This window comes from Oryctolagus cuniculus, chromosome 10 (assembly GCF_051225735.1).
Source record: "Oryctolagus cuniculus isolate XC-2025 breed Fujian yellow rabbit chromosome 10, ASM5122573v1, whole genome shotgun sequence".
Taxonomy (NCBI): Eukaryota; Metazoa; Chordata; class Mammalia; order Lagomorpha; family Leporidae; genus Oryctolagus; species Oryctolagus cuniculus.
This window is the reverse complement of record NC_142876.1, coordinates 55,931,374-55,939,603: the sequence shown is the minus strand read 5'-3', so window position 1 is coordinate 55,939,603 and position 8,230 is coordinate 55,931,374. Positions and strand designations below refer to the sequence as shown.

The following is an 8,230-nucleotide window of genomic DNA, read 5'->3' as shown; positions in this document are numbered from 1 at the left end:
TTCAGAAAGATGATTGTTCATTCCTTCTATTCAACGAAAGATTCATTCCTTCTATTCAACAAAACTTTGAACTCTTTATGCCAGGTAGGCAAAGTATAATTTTTTGTACAAAATGTGTTCACCTTGTGTAATAACCTGCTTTTAGCATACCCCAGAGAACTTCTCTTGCTATTGGTGAACTTTCCTAATAATGTCCTTTATGGATTCTGGGCCAACCTGCTTTACCAATTGGAAGGGGGGAATTGTTCATTAATTTAGTGAACATTTATTGAATGTCTAGTATGTGTTACAGTGTTCTATTTTTTATTTTTTAAGCATTAAATAATACTAATAAGTAAGGCCTCTACAGTGTAGCTCCTGTGATTTGTTTGGAAAAAATTGCCTGTCTCTGAAGAAAGATTCCAAAGCACAGCAGGCCCTAAATATTGATCCAGTGCCATTTGAGTACTGCATACCAACGTGGACAGCTGCTTGTCCCCTCTACTTCTTAGAATTCATTTGTTCATCATTCAGCAAACGTTTGAGTAGTACCATGTGCCAGGGATTATGCTAGGCACCACTATTAGTTGTTCCAGAACTTAATGCTTCTTTGGCACGATTCACAAATGCCTGCTTAACTGGTAGTAAGACCTTATCTTTGAAACATCCATGTCCTTAGCCTCTTGAAAAACAACTAGATTGAGGAGTAAAGAGAATTATTTGAGCATTAGGGGGAAAGTCACCACATCTCTTATATTATGCTCCACAGGTGAGAATATGTTGGTTTAAAATTACTGATTTATTGAGCTAGAAGCAGCCTTTTCCCAGTAACTCTGTGGACCTCCAATCCTACAGCATGACAAGTCTTCTCTGAATTAACCACAGTGCTGTATGAGACAGCGTGTAGCCGGCCTTTAAGCTTATAGTGTATGTTCCTAAGATTGCCTATGCCAAGGAAAGGAAGGAGATAGGCTCATGGGAACTGCTGTCATTGACCATAGGGTAAGGGCATCTGTTTTGCTTAAGTTTCCATTAGTCCCCCTTGTTGGCTGGGCTTAGCGATGGGCAGGCTCTCTGTTTGCGGCCCTGTTCTACTTGTTTTTGTATAAAGTTTTTTGAGGGGTTGGCAGTTTCTTTTCTTATTTTTATTTTTTAAAGATTTATTTATTTATTTAAAAGTCAGAGCTATAGAGAGGCAAGGAGGGGAGGGTTTCCATCTGCTGGTTCACTCCCCAAATGGCTGCAATGGCCCAGCTGGGCCAATTTGAAGCCAGGAGCTTCTTCTGGGTCTCCCATGTGGGTACAGGGACCCAAGAACTTGAACCATCTTCTACTACCTTCCCAGACCACAGCAGAGAACTTGATCAGAAGTGGATCAACCGGGTCTTGAATCGATGCCCTTATAGGTTGCCAGCATTGCAGGCGTTGGCTTTACCCACTACGCCACAGCACTGGCCCCAACAATTTCTTCTTTTAAAATTAAAATTGTCACAGGTTATATTCTGGAGATACATATTTAAGATTTATTTATTATGGGGCCGGTGCTGTGGCACAGCGGGTTAATGCCCTGGCCTGAAGCGCCGGCATCCAGTTTGGGTGCCAGTTCGAGACCCGGCTGCTCCACTTCGAATCCAGCTCTCTGTAATGGCCTGGGAAAGCAGTAGAAGATGGCCCAAGTCCTTGGGCCTCTGTACTCGCATGGGAGACCTGGAAGAAGCTCCTGGCTCCTAGATTCGGATTGGCACAGCTCTGACCGTTGCGGCCAATTGGGGAGTGAACCATCGGATGGAAGATGTCTCTGTCTTTATCTCTCTCTCTTTGCCTCTCCTCTCTTTCTGTATAACTCTGACTTTCAAATAAATAAATAAATCTTTAAAAAAAAAAAAAGATTTACTTATTATTTAAAGGCAGAGTTCCAGAGAGCTAGTTGACTCCTCAAATGGTCTCAACAGCCAGGGCTGGGCCAGTAGCCTGGATCTCCATTTGGGTTTCCTATGTGGGTGGCAGGGGTCCAAGTACCTGGGCCACCTTCTGCTGCTTTTCCAGGCCCATTAGCAGGGAGTGGGATTGGAAATGAAGCAATTGAGTCATAAAGGACTCAACTAATGCTCATACAAAGATGCCAGTGTTGCAGCCAGCTGCTTAACCTGTTTTGCCACAATGTCTGTTTTGGCAATTTCTAATTAATATAGCAAGCTATAGATCTTAAAAATTAATCTACCTTGAATTGCCATTGAAGAATTCCAAATAATTGTGGTGAAGCTCTATCCTCAAAGAGGAGTATTTTTTTACTCCTTAAGTCTGGGCTGTGCAAAATGACTTCCAAAGAGCCTAGTATAGAGAAGAGGGCTGGGGAGTAACTTGACAGTGCAGCAGCCTGAAAGCCACCACTGCCTCAGCCAAGAGTTAGAAGCCATGCAATGGTCTGTGCCCTGGTATGATGTGTTGAGATGACGCTTTAATCTGTGGGTTTCCTCTCACAAACCATACCCTCTGTGAAATCATGAGGAAGACAGGAGACAGATTCCAACCTGGAATAGTCTACCAAAGATTCAATTAGTACTTCTCAAAAGTGTCAGTTATCAAAAACAGGGAAGTCCCAGAGCCTAAGGAGGCATGATAATGAAATGTATTCAGAGAAAGAACACTACATAAAACTAAGGAAATCTTTAGCTCCTTAGTTGTAACTGATGTACACTGTTAATAGGTATGTGAGATATATGGGAACGCGGTCCTATCATTGCAATTTTTTGTTAATCTAAAATTGTTCCAAAATGAAAAGTTTATTTTAAAACAACAACAGGATCTGGTGTTGGGGCTTAGCAGGTTAAGCTGCTGCCTATGTTGCCAGCATCCCATATGGGCGCCAGTTCCAGTCCTGGCTGCTGTACTTCCTATGCAGCTCCCTGCTAATGTGCCTGGGAAAGCAGTGGAAGATGGCCCAACTATTTAGGCCTCTGCTACCCATGTGGGAGCCCTGGAAGAAGCTCCTGGCTCCCAGCTTTGGTCTGGTCCAACCCTGGCCATTTCATATTCTCTCTCTCTCTCTCTCTCTCTCTCTCCCCCCCTCTCCCCTCTCCTTCTCTCTCTCTGTCTCTCTCTCTCTCTCTCCCTCTTTTTCTGTAACTATGACTTTCAAATAAACAAAATTTAAAAAAAGCAACACAAAATTGAATCCACCCCTTCCTGACAGTTGACAGTTGAACTTACCATTTTTAAATGTTTAAAAAAATTTTTTAGAGAACTCCAGTCCACTGGTTTACTTTGCAAATGCCCACCATATCCTTTCCCTTTGCACTGGTCCAAACTAGCTAGGAGACAGGAACTCAGTCCAGGTCTTTCACATGGGTGGCAGGGACCCAACAACTGGACCATCACCTTCTGCCTTGCAGGGCCTGCATTAGCAAGATGTGGGAGTCAGGACAGGTGCCCTGGTGTGGGATTTGGGTGTCCTAACCACTAGGTCAGACACTTGCTTCACGTGCATTAATTTTGACGTGCATTAATTGTGATTTGAGACTCTGTGTGATAGTCTCAACAGTTTAGAGTGGTTTTGCTATAATCGATTTCAACAAAATATTAAGTATATTTTGATAGTATATTTTAAAGCAAGACATATTTTAGAATAATTTTTCAACATCATTAGTCTTATTTGAAGAATTACTTTAAAAAAAGGTATTTCTTAGTTGAATGTTGGTAATTTTGAATCTGTGAAAATTGTGCAATAGTCAGATTTGTGTAAGGTAGAAGAGAGGATGGCTTTAGAAGGGGAGCTGTTAAGAAGGTGCAGAGGAAGGAAGGCCTGTCCAAAGAGTGTTGGCAGCCATGGGTAGGGCAGAGTTTTAGTTTTAAAAGGGAACGTCAACACAACAATGGAACGTGAGAGGAAGAAGAGGGAGTCTAGAATGATGCTTCCATGTCTGACTAGCATGGCTGATTAAGTGGTAAACAGGGGTAACAAAGATTAAGAGGACCCTAGGAAGAGTGGAAGGGGGAGGGATTTGGACTATGTAGGTAATAGGTCAGTAATCTATAGAGTATTTATAATACTATTATATTGAAAAGTTTCAGACTCTGTACTAATACGTTTCTGCTTAGGGTATCTCCTTTAATTCTTATAATAACCTTATGGCATTTTATAGATATTTTGACGTAAATTTTGGTGCTACTTATGATTTATGACCATTTGTTGCAGTTAGAGATACAAGGCAGGGATATTATGGGTGAGAATATGTAGTTAAGGTTTCATATGTCTGGGATTTTAGCCTCAGCTTTATAAGTCCAGAAGTAATTGGACTTTAGATGACTAACAGTAATTAAATTTACAAGAAGTTGATATATGTCAGAATGCTAAATTCCTGTTACAGAAAGAAATGTCATTGCTAAGTGAATTGTAGAACTCATAGTACCTGATAAGATTTTTTTTTCCCCTGCTAGGAGAACAAACAAATCTAAGAAGGAAAATTAAGATTAGAAATTGACTTATGAGCAAGACAATTTGAATGATATTAATGGATAGTGTCATTAACCTGTGGTAATTCTACATGATGATGTACTGTAATGGAGATAACATTCCATTGTGGGGAAACTTAGGGTATCAGGATTGCCTGTCTGGAGACTCTCTGCTGACAATTCTGAGGGTACACCAATAAATTCTTGTTCTTATTCTTTCTCTAGGCTTCACATAAACCATTTTCTCTTTTTCATAACCAATTATTATTTTCCAGACAAAGAAACATAACTTTCATCTTTTTAAAATTATAATTCTATCCTGGTGATTTAACTTTTAGCCCAATTGGACTTCTGGATCTCTGCTACAAATTGGTTTTCCTAGTTATTACCTATGTTTTGTATATTTAATTGACTGTTAGCTGATGTGTGTATTATCACTTGTCAGTCTAACACTTTCTGTAAGAAATAAGAAAATACTATACCTATTTAAAATACCTTGTTAATATTGTAATAATTTAGTTATCATTATGAGACACTTGCGTTAAATAATGCCACGTATCTTTCATTTTTTTTAAGTATTTATTTTTATTTGAAAGGCACACTTACAGAGAGTGAGGGAGAGATGGAGAGAGAGAGAGAGAGATCTTCCATATTCTGGTTCGCTCCCCAATGATTGCAACAGCCAGGGCTGAGCCAGGTCAAAGCCAGGAGCCAGGAGCTTCTTCTGGGTCTCCCACATGGGTGCAGCGGCCTACGCACTTGAACCATCTTCTGTTGCTTCCTAGGCACATAAGCAGGGAGCTGGATTGGAAGTGGAGCAGCAGGAACTTGAACTGGTGCCCATTTAGAATGCTGGTGTTGTAGGCAGCAACTTTATCCACTTTGCCACAATGCCGGCCCCTCAGTTTTTAATTTATAATATATTTCTTATTTGCTCAGTATTGTGAGAGGAACAAAGATGATGCATTCATTCCTTGGTACCGTGGGGAATTGGTTCAAGACTTCCCATGAGTACCAAAATCAGCACATGCTCAAGTCCCTTATAAAAATGATGTGGCATTTGCATATGTCCTACAAAAATCCTTCCAAATACTTTAAATCATCCGATTGAAATGTAAATAATTGTTAGGATCCTTTGTGTAGGAAGTGATGAGGAGGGAAAAAAATCCCATACTCCTTGCCTTTTCCTTCCTATGTACTGGTGGTGCACAATGCAAGAATGTTTTTTTGAAACTAGAAAGAGAGACAGGGAATACCTGAATCCACAAGCCAATTTCTAAGGCATTTCTATTCAATAAAATGTTTTAAGTTAAACTAATAATTGTATATAGTTAAGTGAAATACTGCTACAAAGCTTGTAATGAAAGATCACTGGCTTCTGCTTGTTCCCACTTTCCCCCTTTGTCCTTCCCACCAATAACTGGCAGCTTACCCTGTGCTTTCTTACTTACCAATTAGAAACATTATCTGGTGACATCATGTTTTAGTAAATGAAGATTTAAAACTATTAACACCCTCTGTTACTACTATTCCTCTCAACATAGTTATCTCACAGCTTTTGTTTAAATCAGTAACAGGTGTTTGCATTTTTAAATGATTACCTTCCATTTTTAATAAAATTTGGTCCACATGATTTAATATTTGTATCTAATAAACTTTTTTAATAGAAAACTTTTATTTAATAAATAAAAATTTCAAAAGTATAACTTTTGGATTTTAGCGGTTCTTCCCCCACATAACCACTCTCCCTTCTGCAAACCATCCCATCTCCTGCTCCCTCTTCCATCCCATTCTTCATTAAGATTGATTTTTAATTATCTTTGTATACAGAAGATCAACTATATACTAAGTAAAGATTTCAAGAGTGTGCACCCACACAGACACACAAAGTATAAAGTACAGTTTGAAGACTAGTTTTACTGTTAATTCTGATAATACAGCACATTAAGGACAGAGGTCCTACATGGGAAACAAGTGCACAGTGACTGCTGTTGTTGATTTAACAATTGGCATTCTTATTTATGATGTCAGTAATCACCCGAGACTCTTGTCATGAGCTGCCAAGGCTATGGAAGCCTTTTGAGTTTGCCAACTCCGACCTTATTTAGACAAGGCCATAGTCAAAGTGGAAGTTCTCTCCTCCCTTCAGAGAAAGGTACCTCCTTCTTTGATGGTCCCTTCTTTCCACCGGGATCTCACTCACAGAGACCTTTCATGTAGGTCATTTATTGCCACAGTGTCTTGGCTTTCCATGCATGAGATACTCTCATGGGCTTTTTAGCCAGATCTGAATGCCTTAAGGGCTGATTCTGAGGCCAGGGTATCTAATAAACTTTCTAAAATAAGTATGAAGCCCCTATAATTCTGTTTCTCACATGGTCAAATGTGTAGGGTAATAGATAATGTATGACATTAGCATCATGATTAGCTAAACATTTAGCAATAATGTGGTACCAGTATTTTCTTCCCATTAAGAGCCTGAGTCAAAATCTACATATTCTCTGGCATTCTATTTTTTAATGATTTTATTTATTTATTTGAGAGAGTTACAGAGAGAGGAAGAGAGAGTATTTCATCAGCTGGTTCACTCTTCAGATGGCCTCAACGGCTGGAGCTAAGCCGATCTGAAGTCAGGAGCCAGGAGCTTCTTCTGGGTCTCCCACATGGGTGCAGGGGCCCAAACATTTGGGCCATTTTCCATCGCTTTCCCAGGCAACACCAGAGAAATGGATTGGAAGAGGAGCAGCTGGGATTCGAACTGCACCATATGGTATTCTGGTACCACAGGTGGAGGTGTAGCCCACTGTACCATAGTGCTGGCCAGTATTTTATTTTAATCCACTGAGTAAGGAGAATTAGAATCCGTAATAATTACTGAGGGGCTGGTGCCCCTCACTAGGCCAATCCTCCGCCTGCGGTGCCGACACCTCGGGTTCTAGTCCCAGTTGGGGTGCTAGATTCTGTCCCGGTTGCTCCTCTTCCAGGCCAGCTCTCTGCTGTGGCCTGGGAGTGCAGTGGAGGATGACCCAGGTCCTTGGGCCCTGCACCTGCATGTGAGACCAGGAGGAAGCACCTGGCTCCTGGCTTCAGAATGGTGCAGCACGCCGGCCACAACACGCTGGCTGTAGCAGCCACTTTGGGGTGAACCAACGGAAAAAGGAAGACTTCTCTCTGTCTCTGTCTCTCTCTCACTAACTCTGCCTGTTCAAAAAAAAAAAAAAAAAAAAAAAAATTACTGAGAAACTAAAGCAAGAAAGCTGTGTGAGGTCCATGAATGGGAATTAGGGGTTTATAGACTCACTGAAAGTTGTAAGTCAAGGTTTTGATGTGCATTTCTCTTGAGGAATCCATAGCTTTTGGTAGATTTCCAAAGAAGTTTATCACTTCCCAGACAGAGATTGGAACTCAGTAAAAGCCACTGATTAAAAGGGAGCTGGGGGCCAGCGCCATGGCTCACTTGGTTAATCCTCTGCCTGCGGCAACCGGCATCCCATATGGGCACCGGGTTCTAGTCCTGGTTGCTCCTCTTCCGGTCCAGCTCTCTGCTGTGGCCCGAGAGGACAGTGGAGGATGGTCCAAGTGCTTGGGCCCCTGTACCCACATGGGAGACCAGGAAGAAGCACCTGGCTCCTTGCTTCAGATTGGCGCAGCTCCAGCCATAGTGGCCATTAGGGGAGTGAACCAATGAAAGGAAGACCTTTCTCTCTGTCTCTCCCTCTCACTGTCTGTATCTCTATCGGTCAAATAATTTTTAAGAAAATTAACTTGAAAAAAGGAGGGGGGCTGGCACTGTGGCATA

At 41.3% G+C, this 8,230-nt stretch overlaps 1 protein-coding gene across 2 annotated transcripts in view; it reads left to right on the top strand.

Moving 5' to 3' along the window:
• Positions 1–8,230, top strand: part of MIB1 (MIB E3 ubiquitin protein ligase 1) — a 164,766-nt gene that overhangs the window by 123,608 nt on the left and 32,928 nt on the right. The gene's annotated exons all lie outside the window — the stretch shown is intronic.